Raw genomic sequence first — 14,803 nt, forward strand, 5'->3', positions numbered from 1 at the left:
TCTAGGAACAAGAGTACATATCTTATTCCTTCCTATCTATTCTATCTCTTCATTCATTTTTTCAATCCAACTTTCATTATTCAAAGCATCTTTAACTGATCTAGGTTCAAATTTAGTAAGAAAACATGTACCTTTCAATTTTTTTCTTGTCATTGTACCATCTGACTTGTCTCCAATGATCTAATCAGGTGCATAGTGCCATCTAACATATCTTGCCAACACAAGTACTTTGGATCTAGAAGTTATTCTAGTTGCCTTGCCATGATTTTCTACATCATGCTTGGGACCCTCTATCTATGACTCGGGTCCTTCAAACTCAGTCTTCTCTAGGTGCAACTCAGTAGCCTCTAACTGCAACTTAGGTCCTTTAGACTATGACTCAGGTTGCACTAGATGCAACTTGAGTGCTTCTAGAGATTTTGGGGACTTAAGAGATGGAGTCTCCTGACTTCCAATTAGATTTGGCAATGTATTAGGTTCAAAGTAAATAAAATTTCTATAATCCTTAGGTTCTTTGTTGCTATCTTCTTCACTCTTTTCTGCAAACTCATCAATCCTAAAATGTCACTTTCTAGGATCTTGTGAGGAAATTCAAACACTTATATGCTTTGCTTCTACTGGAGTATCCTAGGAATATGCATTCATCACCTTTCACATCAAATTTACTTTTCCTAGTCTCTTTCAGAATATAACATTTTCTACCAAATAATTTCAAGTAACTTACATTAGGTTTGTAGCCATACCAAAATTCATAAGGAGTTTGATTTGAGTCTTTCTTTAGCTATACTCTATTCAAGGTATGCACTATAGTACTGATTGCTTCCTTCTAGTATCTGATTACAACATTCTTTCCTATCATCAAAGTTCTTGCACAATGCATGATATATTTGTTCCTTCTTTTAGCTATACCAATCTATTGCAATGTACCAGGGGCTCATACTTGTCTTTTGATTCCTCTTTTAGTGGAGAATTCATTGAATTAATTAGAAATGAATTCACCACCTCTATCTGATCTCAAACACTTCAACCTCTTTCCTATTTCCTTGTCTACTCTTACCAAATACCACTTAATCTTTTGAAAAGCTTTAGACTTATCTTTTAGATACATTACTGTCACCATTCTAGAATAATCATTAACAAAAATAATAAAGTACTTATATCCACTATAGCTCTCAATTCCAATAGGTCCACATAAGTCAATATGAACTAGCTTTAAGACTTGTTCAAAATGATAGTTTTTACTTTTGAAACTTGTCTTGCCCATCTTACCAATTTGATAATTTTTTCATAGACCCATATTAGGTTTCCTCCAACTAGGAATACCTCTCCCTCTTTTTTATTGCTTATCTTGATCAGATTATCATAGTTCATAGACACAACATTTTATGCCATAACTAAATTTCTTCTACTTGAGAAATGAAACATGAACTTTCACCAAGATCTAGGTAGAATAAGTTAGCTTTTGTTTTCTTACCAAACCCAACTAGATTTCCTTTTTCATCTAGTAGCTTGGCCATCCCATTCATGAATTCTACCTTGAATCTAATGTTATTCAATTGTGCTACACTTATTAGGTTATGTTTTAGTCCTTCCACCCAATAAGTATTATCACATATAAGTTCATTGGTTAGTGAAATACAACATTTTCCCTTTATGTAACATGGTTCATTGTTTTCAAACTTTACACTTTTACCATCATAATGTTCCATATGTTCAAAATTTTTTTGTCACTAGTCATATGATGTGAGTAACCACTATCAATAAACCATGTATCATTTTTTTTAACATGAGAAATAATTGCCATTTTATCTTCTTCATCATTAGATTCATCTTTTATAGCAATATAGACCATCTCATCATCATCGCTACTATCTGAATCTTTATCCATAAAACAAGACTTCTTACCTTTATCCTTGTAGTATTTGAAGTTCTTGAAATCCTTCTTGCCTTTGAACTTGTTGTGCTTCTTTCCATCTTTGTCTTCTTTGTTTGGGCACCTTGCAGCAATGTGACCAACCTCTTCATGAGAAAAATAGATTAAAGGAAAATTACCTTTGTATTTTCCTTTTCCCTTGGGATACCTTCTTGCAAGTAATACTTCAATGGCTTCAAGATCACTATTAGAACTATCCTCCTCTTCACTTTTAGATTTTTTTCCTTTAGACACTTTATCTTTCTTCTTAAGTGATAACTTGGTTTCAATTGTAGACTCAAGATTTCTAGAACTAGGAGTATAATTATCATAGTTATCTAGCTCAAATGTAGTCAATATTCCAACTAGAACATCCAAATTTATCCTTTTATTTGGATCACATCTCATCTCTTGAATAGTAGAGACTCTAATTCCACAGATAGGAAGAATGGTTTTGAGTACCTTGGTTACCACTATTACATTTTAAATTGTTCCTCTAGAGGCTTTGAATGCATTGACACTAGCTTTGATTCTTGTAACATATTTTGCAATATTTGCATCCTCTCTCATCTTCATCTAATGAAATTGACCTCTCAAGCTTTTTGTTTTGGGTCTTTTCACATTATCCTAACCTCCATAGATGTCCTTTAGTTGGGTCCACATGTCATGAGCAGTAGTACATCCTTAAACCTCATCAAATTTAACATAGTTAAGAGATGATGAAATGTCAATCATCATAATGTTATGATTTTTCTTTTTAGTAATCTCCTCCACAGTCAATGTTCTAATAGGAGCCTTGTAAGAATCTTTCAGATATTTCAAACTTGAATAATTAATGGTTGCTAGGTTCAAATTTATAAGTTCTTTCCATGACTTTAAGTTATCTCTGTTTAGTTTGGGGATCTCTCTTTTGTAAGACACCCTGATCTTTAGCTTAGGTCCTTGAAACCTTCTCTGCAAGCACCAAAAGCTTTGATACCAATTTTTGGAAATATAAGAGAAGTAACTAAGAGGGGAGGGGTGAATTAGTTACCACTAAAATAAATCCTAGATCCCTTAGATCTTAGCATAGAACATAAAATTCACTAAAAAAAATTATTTCTTGGAAAACACATAAGCACTTAGTTAATACTGATAATATGATATAACTCGATAACCACTAAAATAACAATTGTATCTTGGAAAATGCTTAACATGAAATTCTTAAGATATTATCTATGATTAACCTTAATTAACTTAGATTTATATACTCAAAATAAATAGCATAAACACAAGTGACACCAAGATTTAATGTGAAAACCCAATTTGGGAAAAACCACCAATTGCAACTAGTTATTGATTTTCACTCTTTTGAAGTGAACCCTACTAGGAGCCAATCATGTTAAAGGTTACAAAATGAACTATTAGGTGTGACCCTTCTAGAGGATTTCATCACCCTATTTGGAGTGACCTTCTTAGAGGTCTTTAGACACTTCAATCTAGAAATGTCACCTTGTTAAAGGATTTACAAATAGTTGTTAAACAACTCTGTTAAGATATTTAGATCATTACTACAATGGTTAGAGGGTAAAAATGTGATGACCTGATTTCTAATGTACTATATTGCTAATTTTAGATCTCAATTCTAGATTGAATACTTGATCCTCCTGATCAAATGTATCTTTTCAACTCCTCAAGGATATTCTTCTTATCCTTCTAATTTGCTTCCTCTTCGCATATTCTATTATCACATAACCTTGCTCATATTCAATCCTCAACTTGATATGATACTTATATCTTATACATTGTCAAGTAGGCTTTAATACAACTTAGAATAATTAATATTCATCTACTTAGTCGACTAGAACCAACAAACACATCTACCAAACTCAATATGCTAAAGCAAGAAAACCCTTTGTTAGCCAACCTTGCTAAGTAGACACTAAATCAGAAATGATTATCCTATGTTAACCAAGATAAATTGATTAATTTTGCATCTTCACTAACTTCCTTTGGTACTTGAGTGAGATCAGTTAACAATCAACTTCTGTGAAATTCTCTTTGATGATCGAATGAACTTAGTAGCTACTATCTTCTGAACTTGACAAACATTGGAATGCTCGGTAGACCTAGGAAATTGTCTTCATTGCCCAAGTGAGCTTGGCATACACTTACTGGTAAAGATATGACATTTTGTGTAACATAAAAGACAATACACAATTACCAATTGTACTGAACAATATCAATGTTTAACACTAGACATTCTTGCCCATGGGAATTGAAGAAAACATGAATTTCAAAAAGTACATAACATCAAATGTGCCTCAAGCATTCCCAATGCAACAGAAAAAATCAAAGAAAAAAAGAGAGTAGCAAATACAAGTCAAATAAATTGAATTTGATTATATGGATTTAAAATAATGGAAATATTCTTCTTTATTTTGAGACATGCCTTCAACTATAAGCTATTATGTTTTAATACCCTACAATTATTATTGTATTTCTCTTCAATATTTTATTGTATAACATTTTTGTACATCAAATTTTGAGATTACATGCTATGCCTGTTCACCTATTATCTATAATATAACTTCACATATCATCTCTTTGTATCTCTTACAATATGGATTGCATCTTATAAATCTAGGCAATTTTTTATAACAAAATATAAGTTTATCCCACATATATAGATTGTATATTGAATATTTGGGTGCCTTTTTTAGCATGAGTGTTGATGGTATTCCTTTGTGGAAGTAACCTAATCTTTTCCAAAGTATATGGAAGATTGTTAGCATTATTGACATGTTGCATTGATGACTCCCTTTGTCATTGATGTCAACATCACAATATTTATAAGAGGATAGGTAGAGTAGTAGATAGTGATTGAGGTCATACAAATGATGTATTGATGATTAGGTGAAGAGTGGTTAGGAAAATGTTCTACACTATGTCTTGATGAAGTGGTTAAGTGCACATACAAAATGTCGAAGATATATAGAAGATATGTTTGATTTATAGCGAGCAGTATATAGATAGAGTTATTAAGGAGTCATTTCTGATGTTTGATTTGTATCTCTTTATAGAGGTATGATCATGATATGTAAATTTAAATGGTGACCATAGATAACCTAGTTATTACTATTGACCTATCCATTTGCACGACGCTTTAATGACATAAATCCTTTCAAATCCATCTCTTTAAAAGCTAATCTAGGATCAACTCCAAGGTTCTGGGCAATCTTCCAACCTACTAGAATCTTCTCAATTGAAGATAAATGTTTTTGTTCACAGGGAAGCCTTTGCTAATCCTAACCAATTTGGATAAGATGTCTAATCTACTATTTGAAAAAGTAACCATGAAAGGAATCTATTTTCCTTTGGATTTTCTCTTTATGATGGATGCAAGTTATTGATGTAGCTATATGAATTCCTATATTAACCAAGTGTTTGTGAAAGAAAATAACGAAGATAGGGTAACAAGAAATTAAGTAAATGACTTGAAAATTAAATCCTAATGGACATATGTCATGGAAATAACACATCTATGAGTTAAATCGTTGAAAATATCAGCTAGATAACCAATGAAAATAGGAGTAGTGGTTCCTAAATTCCACAGATGCAATCATTGATAGGAACTTAGTAATAAATGAAATATGTTTGACTTGTCATTAAATCACAAGGCCATAGATAGTGCGCTCATGCAAGATAAGAGGCTATGTAGGAACATGATGCAAGAGAATCTTGAGTTTGCTTGCAACCCTACATGCTTGGAGGGTTTTTTGTTAAGTATTGTGGAGCTTGGTAGATAGTGGTGCTTAGCATGGTCTAGTAGCTCAGTATGGTCTTTTAGCTTGACATAGTCTAGTAGCTCAGTATGGTCTGGTAGCTCGGCATGGTCTTGGGAATTTACTGGTGCTTGAATTTTTTTTTTATGATACTCAGCTTGGTCTTGGTTTCTGTTGGTGCCAAGTTGTCTGTGAACTAACTTTCGACATTTAATTTGTGTATGGGTATTTAATTTAGTGTTGTAGCCAACTTGTGGCTTGACCTATATTTAATGTAAGGGATTTAATTTACTTTTTAATGAGATGGGATGACTTGTGTCTTAGTTGGGTATAAGTAAGGGGTTTTGGTGGAGTCTTTAGGAGAAGTTATTCATTCCAGATTGGAGAAGGGGAAGAAGTGTGGATACAAATTTTGAAGAGCTAGGGCTACGGCTTAGGAACCAGAAGATTACTTGGTGGACCTGAGGGTCCAAGTGTGGATTCTTCTTGGTGTTCTTATCTAGTTGTGTATTTGGACTAGTTGGGATTGGGTTTGTAAGTTGGATCTTGTTAGTTCTTGTAGAACCTTTTTTTTTTGTAATTGTTGTTTGTATTTGGCCCTAACTCGGAAGGCCTAATAGTTAGGCATATTGCATGTAATTAGTTGTTATATGAATAAAGTGTTGCGATTGGTATTAGATCTTGTATTCTTGTTGCTTTTTTGTTGTGTTTCTATTGTGTGGTTATTTATTTGAGGTTTGGACATCTCCTTTGGGGATCCTCCTGCCTTACACTATGTCAGAATAATAGGTGATCTCTTCTCTAACTTGGTACATCAGCAAAATTTGTAAACATGTGGTAAACACCAAAATTAAAAGACCAGACAATTAAAATAACACAATAAAACCATTGGCTCCATTATAATTCATGAACATGCATTCACAAACATAACACACTGCAACAAGAATAACTATACTCAGAATGAGAGCACCAATAGCATATATTATTGCATCAAAATAATGGCCTAAAATACATATTGCATCCTTGTATTTATAAGAAATCATCTCCTCAATTTTTTTTGAGAGTGGGAGATCTCTTAATGCAAAAATATGCTTCAAAAATAATAATAAAAATTTAATTATATACAAACTAGCCCTCTAAATGGCACTAAATAGGACTCCACCCTTGTTTTTATCAATTAATTGTGCATGATCCTTTATATGTCATAAAACAAAGAAAGAAGGAGAAGGTAAGAAGATAGAAGCTATAAGATTATCTAATAGTCACTAGAGACTCTAAAAATGAAAGCTCGACCTTTTGGATATGTTTCTAAGAGTTGAACTATCGTTAAAATGTGTCTTCGGTGCATGAAATGTCCAAAATTAGGAATTAACAATTAACTATCACTGCACTTCTTCAAAATTATTGGCACACCTCTATGAATATTACACCTACGCACCTTCATGATAGGATCCAAAAAATGAAAAATATTCCAAGTGTCAAAACTAAATTTTTAGCATCTGGGTTTTGTTCCCCTTTATACTAGAGTGATGATTGGGTGTTTACTATTGAATTTCTCTATTATTTCCATCACTTGGTTTACTTTTAAAAAATTTAAAGCTCCATACTTATCCTTTACAACCTACTAGTAATTACTAACTTCTATATGTGTTTCCATAAAATGCTCAAGTTTAGTGTCTAGCTCCAATAATACCTCTTTAGTCTTAAATGCTTGTATGATATCTTCATCTAACAAAGCATCTTTGAAGGTTCCTTGGAACTATTAGACTACTGAATGCACTGAATTGAGCTTGGTTTTTGACTCATCTTCAAAAATGTCAAGGCAAGAAATGTTGTAGCACCTTTCTACTTCCAAAATCTGCTCTTGAGTTTGGTCTCTCAACTTTTGTACCTCCACATGTAGTGTCTCCATAACTTTACTTCCGGTGGTTATTTTCTTGATACAATTATCTAACTTGTCAAGCATTTCAGTAGAGTACACCTCCATGAGTGTACGATACCTTTGACCTTTTATTTATTGAAGCACTTGAAGGTCTTTTCTCTAGGTGTGTACTATTGGGACTCAAAATTGAAACCCTAATTTTGAGTACCATCCTAAAAGCCAAACCCTATAAGCACTTTTTTGATGCATGTGTACCTGGAAATACATGTGAGGCCTAAGAGGTATTTAATGTTTCTAGCACCTTTCATTTAGTACGTCTATTTGTTCCATGAAGATAAACTTCCATTCTCAATCATTCTGTAAAGTTTTGTTTTGACTAGTGTCCAAATCTGCATATTTGCCTAAGTGTCAAACAACAACAAGAGGTTGTGTTTGCAATTGAATATCTCGCACCTAGTAAAGTTTGATGAATCACCACTTTGGGAATGTTTAGTGTCCATACCAAATAAACTATATTTTAGATTTTAAGTCATTTTGAATCTGTTTGACTAGGTTTTGAATTCCTCAAAGTTGGTTGTTTATTATTGTTGTGCTGATGTAAATTGTTCTGAATTCTAGAAGGCCCTAATTGAATTGTTATAACTTTGACCCGATTGACCAAAATGAGAAAATTCTTTTTTCATTACATTTTAGATGTTAGAGACTTGCTATGTTTCAATTTTTATTTGATGATGAATCCATTTGATTAGTTTTCAAACATAATTCCAAATGCAATTTATGATGTTTTACTGGTGTCAATAAATGCAGATTAGTTAGTACCCATGTTTGGGATGTAATAATTCAAATTATGTGATAGGTAAGATTGAATGGATTGTACTGATGTGTTCTACTTTGAAAATTCCTCAATTTTTCCATGTTGTAAACCTTAATGGATCCAACTGCACACTTTCCCAGGTCCATTACATTTGCAAAAAATGTTTTCCTGTCAGTGTTTCTAGTTTGCAAAATCCAAGTAAACTACTTTGACTGCTTGCCAAATGCATCCTGTTATTCTTCATGAGAAAAAATTCCAAATTTATGTTGTCTTCATGATAGTGAACCAATGACCCAATTTCCATTTCACCAAGTGTCGGTTTGCCCTATTTTCAGAGTCAAATCCGAAAATGTTTTATGGATTTTTTACATATTTTCTTCCAGGAAATTCTGAGAAGGTGACTTTGACAATTAATATCTTTTGACAGGGAATTCATCATGAGACGAGATTTGACAAGGTGCAAGAATGTGAAATAGAGAATCAATGGTTTTGATTTTAGAGCCTTGTCAAGTGTTTGGATAAGTTTTTAAAGCCAGTCAAAGGACTCCTTGGCACGAAGTTGATAGCTTGCAAATAAATGGTAAAATGAGTTCAATTAATTTTTCAGTGAAGTAGTATGGGTTAAATTTGAGTATAATCAATGCCACATGCTCATTGAATCAATTTGAAAAGTCAATCATTTGAAAAAAAAAAAAAAACTTAGCTAGACCCACTTTGGAGCCCGACTAATTATGACAAACTAATAAGTGTTGGGAAAGAAAAGTAAATTATTATAGATCAAGTTGGTTAGCAGGGTCTACTCATGATGAATCATGAAGAATCACCTGCTCAAAAGGTATGAAAGTGTAGAAGAAACTTAGATCCAAAATTTGAATTACTTGTTGGAATTTGCACAAAGAATGCTTATAAGCTTGAATTGTGAGGTCTGAAGTTGGAATAGGTTGTGCATAAATTGAAACAAGTCAAGATATGAAGGACAACAACCAATTAATGAAAATATGGGAAGTAATTAAAAAATGACTGCTAGACTTGGAGCAAAGAGATGTCATGTCATGGTTTGGACAGAATCTAGAAACTTAGGTATCTTTATTGTCTTATGCCAGTTGAAATTCCAAACCATTGCAGACAATAAAAACATTTTTGGAACACTTAAGATCAGTTATAGTGGTCTTAGTAGTGAGGGAAAAGAAATGTTTTTGGACATTGCTTGCTATTTTATTGGAGAATCCACAACTTCACCCATAGTTTTCTGCCATTGTTTTCTAGAAATGCACATACATAAATGTGTGCATTGCTATCAATAATCTATCAATGAAGTTATTGATAAATATAGACAAGAAAGGTGTATTTAAAATGCATGACCTCATGTGAGATATGGGGTGAATCATTGCTAAGGAAGATCAAACCTGGCAATGAGAGACTATCCACTTCTAGTAAAGTAGCTCATTCAACAATGCAAGTAGCACTATGATCAATATCTCTTGCCTTCATCTCCATCAAGGTGATTCATGATGCCTTAAAATGTTGTGTATAACTAGTCTTCAATATCTTCATTTGGAGCAAATGCACATGATAGAAGATAGCATAGACAATCTTCCTCTAACTTTGAGATGGGTCAAGGTGGTTTCTTTTTCCTTTACAAACATGTGAAATAGGTTAAATTTGTTGGAGTTACTTTTAGTGATAAAAGAGAAATCATCCATTTTGGGCATGAGATCACAATTGAGGATCATCAATTGGACTTGTTGTAGGTCCCTACAAAACCTCCTAGACATTGTATTGCAAGTTTTTTGCAAATGCTATTTTGAGGAAAATCTACAGCAAGGTTTAGTAAAGCTATGCAAGAGGAGGTAGGGACTTGTTGTTATGAAGGCCCACGCACTATAGAGGTCTAGTATTTGTGAAATGTGAGCATCTTTCAAAAGAATGTGGCTATTCAAAGGAAGATGAACTTCATTTTTATCACAAGGATGAAGATGACAATAATCCCACATTCATTATATGGATTATCTTGTAGTCTTTTATGTATGAGCACATATTGTTTAAGTGTCTCTAAAGGCACCCGCTTTTAGAAGAATGAACCTTGCTCATGGGGCCCTCTGGTGGATTGCCAGCTAGATGTGGAACGACCAAATTTTGAATGCACAAATACTCCAAAATGATGATGTTAGATGATGACTAGACTCGAGAACCAGTAGTGAGGAGACACGTTGCATCAAATGAGTGAATTAGATCATGACACCTAGTGTGTCTTATGAGATAGCAATAACATGGCATGTCTGAGATGGGCACTCTAGATTTTTCCATGTGGCAAGATCTAACAACTAGTGCTTCCCTGTATTTCAAAGATATGCAAAAGTTAAGCAAAGTGGGGAAGCACCTAGCTGCCATGTGGTAGTGGGCCCTAGTTTGTGGTAACATGGCAAGTGCAACTCTTCAAAAATAACAAAGTTCCACCTGGCGATGATGTGGCAGGAGCTAACAGAGTGGTGATGAGGTAGTGACAAGATGGTCAAGCAACTAATGAGAAGCTGCCACATGGTGGTAACTAGTGAGCCAATCAGAGAGTGCCACCTAGTGCCCAGGTGGATGGTGGCTATGCAAAATCTAACCAATTGAGGCATGACACATGGTAGAGATGGTCAAATAGGTTTGACTAGAAATACATGGTGAGAAGAAATTTGAAAATAATAAAAAATAATTCTTAATCATTTTCCAAAATGCTCACATACAAAAAATTTTAATTCGAAAATAGATATATCCTAAAGTTTAAAATTTAGAGATTTTAAATTTTTGAAAAATTGAAGTTCAAACCAAAGACCATGTACGGGGGGTATATTTTTTCAAAATGGTATTCTAGGCATTTTTGATAGGGTAATATAGCAATATTATATATCACCAGAATTGGGAGAAGATGAAATCTCCATTTTGGGGTTTGTTTTTGTACAGAGTTGTTTATTTAGGTTATACGAGGTTTTCTACCAAACTCCTAGTTTGCAACCTCATTTAGGTATTGAAGTTCAAAACTGATTTCTAGTAGGGTAATGAGATGAATGTGAATAAAAGGTAGTAAAAATGTAGTTATGGGAGAATTTGGTCACCTTCAAATCAGTTGAATCCAGTATTTATCAACATTTCATGATGCATTTCAAATATTTGAGCAACAAAAGGGTTTTCACCATTCATCAAAGATATTTCCAAGGTTTTTATAGAATAATGATGGAAACTAAATGAAATTTCAAGGGTAGAAAGAGGAGAGATGTTTTACAATAGCAGAGGGTGGAATTTCAAGTGGATAGATGTAGTCTTTAGATCAGATCAAGGAATTCATTCCTTGTTTATATCTTCTTCTTTCTTGTCCATTGTAAGGGTTGGTTCTAGTTTTGGAGAAAATTTACTCACTGTTGTGATACCATGTGTGTTCCAATCTTGAGTGTTCTTAGATTTGTGAAACTAGGGTTCCAATTTTGATGTGTTCTCATCATTGTGACACCACATGGTTCAACATATTTACTTTTGTATGAATAGTAGTAGTTAAGATAATATATAAATTTTTGTGATGTTAAGAATTTCTATGTTTTAATTCCATGCATTTGAATGTATAGTTTTAAAGAAATGAATACAAATGAGTAGAATCTCTTTAGTTTCATTTTGATTCTAGTCTCCTATCTCTTTAATCTGCAATCTTATGTGGTTTAAGGACAAAGAACTTAGACCCATTTGCATCCCTTTAAGGTTGTATATTTGATATGTTTTATTGTTGGAACAAAGGGCCAAGTAAATTCTTGATGTGTTTGATAGGGTTATTGGTTATTTGAGAAGGATACTTCATAAGAATGAGTTCTTTATGAACATCGATGTCTAATTCACAAAGTGATAGGATAGATATGATATCTGGGTGTATGAAATATGTCATTGATATCACAGATGTATGTGTTTGATTCATGAAATTTCCCAATAGATAAGGCACTGGTCAAGTATAGGATCACTTGTTCTTACTATTGCATATTTGGGGTTTTGTTGAAATCAACATCATTAATCAAAAATCTTTTCCCTTTCATGTTGAAGAGCTGAAATGGATGTCCTCACTCAGCCTGTGAATTTCATAGAGTTGCAATTTTCCACCACACATCTTTGTTATTGCATAAGTATAGGAGATATAGGGGTTTCATTTGTTGTTAATAGATTCAAGTGTATGTTTTAGCAACTAGTACCATATAAAGAATCTATACGTCTACATGCCTGGGTTTTGCAGAGCTTGAAGTAGAAGAAGGGTCTAGCCTTATAGTTTTCCTGGTGTCTAAAAGGATATGTTAAAGATGGGAGTTAGTTGGCCCTAGATGTATCTTGTTCTCATCGGGGTAATTTGAAACCGTCTTAGTTTCAAAACACCAACAAAATGGTGACTCTGCTGGGGAGGCTATGAAGAAATTCATGGTTAAAAGTACTAAAATCTTTGGTATAAATAGCATTTTCAGAGTTTGTATAATAGGCAAACCTTGAGAATTTGAAAAGGATTCAAAATAGAAGGAAGAATTTGCTACAACAACAGGGTTATGAGGTGTTTTCAATTTTTTTACTAAAGATTCATGTCTCTGAGTTATGCCTTATTCTTGATAGCAATAGTTCTGAAAGAATTGAAATGATTGATACTTTCAAGGTCATTTAAAATTTTTGCTAAGTTGCTATCAGAATTCAGAGTTAATGTTAAGTTCTTTCACTTTGTCAAGAGTGTAAGATTCCCAAGTTGTTGTATAAAGTTTTCAAATACCTATGGTAAATTCTAGACCGGCTTGTTATGTTTTGCAAGTTAGGCAATTATTTTCTCACTAAGTGAGTGGTGACTCAAAGTTATATCTCTATACTAGTGCATTGTGACTAGGAAGGTATTTTTGAAGGAAACACCAGCTAGAATGCAAATTCAAAGAATGTATCTCAAGTTCTTGACAATGGGTGAAAGAGTTATGTGATATGTGGTGCAAAAGTTAATAAATGTAGATGAAATTTGAATCCGTTGTTATTTGCCGCATTGAATTAGTTTGTAGGCATCAACATTAAAAGGTATTTTCCACTTTCATGTTATTTCTTTCCATGAAAATAAGTTCCACAAAAGTTTCTTTGTCAAGTGGTATTTTCAACACTAAGTAGGAGAGTGGTTTGATATATGTCAACGTACTAAGTGAAGAATAGATTCAGCAAGTGTTTTCATATTTTGAAGTATGTTCGGAGTTTAATTTGGTAGAAAAGTTTTTAGATCTACTACAAGTTACAAATTCTAAAAGTAATCTTGGAGATTGAGTTTTAAGTTTGTTAGAAATGGTAAATTTATTTTCATCTAGTATGCAGTACATGGATAAGAAATCTAGATCTATTTCTACCAAGAGATATATGCCATTAGTTTTTTATGGCATCCATTCTTTACCGAATACTATGCCATATGATCTTAGAAATTATTTGCCTAAGTTTAATGGCAACCATGAAAATTCAGCCAATCATCATGTTTAGATGTTCAATGACTTGGTTGGTGATTTTGAAATTGCTCATGAAGATGTTCATATGAAGTTGTTTTTTCAAACTTTAGAAGATGATGCTAGGGATTGGTCTTTCTACTGGCATGTTGTATTTCATCTTGGGATGAATTACTTTCAGCCTTCATGAAGTAATTCAGGGCAAGAATAACCATCTTTGATTCTTTTGAGAAGTTTTTGAAGATTCAAATTAGGAATGATGAATTAGTTCCTAAATTTAATATTAGATTTTCAAAGGTTTTAAATGAGATTCCTAAAAGTTGTAAACTGAATGATCAAGTGTGTTCAGTTATTTATCTTGATGCATTTGATAAAAGGATGAGTTATCTATTCAGAGATAAAGAACCTAAGACTTTGCATCAGGCATTCATAACAACAATAGAGATTGAAAATAACATAAAGTATGGATTAACTAGGAGTCATTTCTCTAAAAGTGTTTGTTGGCAATATGAGGTTCAAAGGAAGAATCAATGTCATAAGGAGTGTTTGATTTTAGATTAGAAAATAGGTACTACTACTACAGTAAATAACTATGTTGAAAATTTATAATTAAAAATATGTGAAGATGAAGATTTTTTGGTGCAAAGAGGAGATGATCCTTTCGTTGTTGAAAATAGTACAAATTCTAGTGGTGTCACAATAGTAGATGATAGGGTTAGTTCACTTGATTAGTTGGATATGTAAGATATAAATTCAGTCATTCCTTCTCCAATTGATGATTTACGTTGTATTGAGAACATAACTAATCATGAAGTTGAAAGATGTTCATCTCAGTATGAGGATGAAGAAGCTAGAAGTTGTGTTTCAAGTGATGTGAACATTGTTGCTGATCTGACATATTATGAAGAAGCATCATGTGAAGACAATGATGAGAGTTGTTACTCAAGTCAAGAGGAGGACAAT

Source organism: Cupressus sempervirens, chromosome 10 (assembly GCF_028749045.1).
Source record: "Cupressus sempervirens isolate cs-2001-9-10 chromosome 10, ASM2874904v1, whole genome shotgun sequence".
Classification (NCBI taxonomy): domain Eukaryota; kingdom Viridiplantae; phylum Streptophyta; class Pinopsida; order Cupressales; family Cupressaceae; genus Cupressus; species Cupressus sempervirens.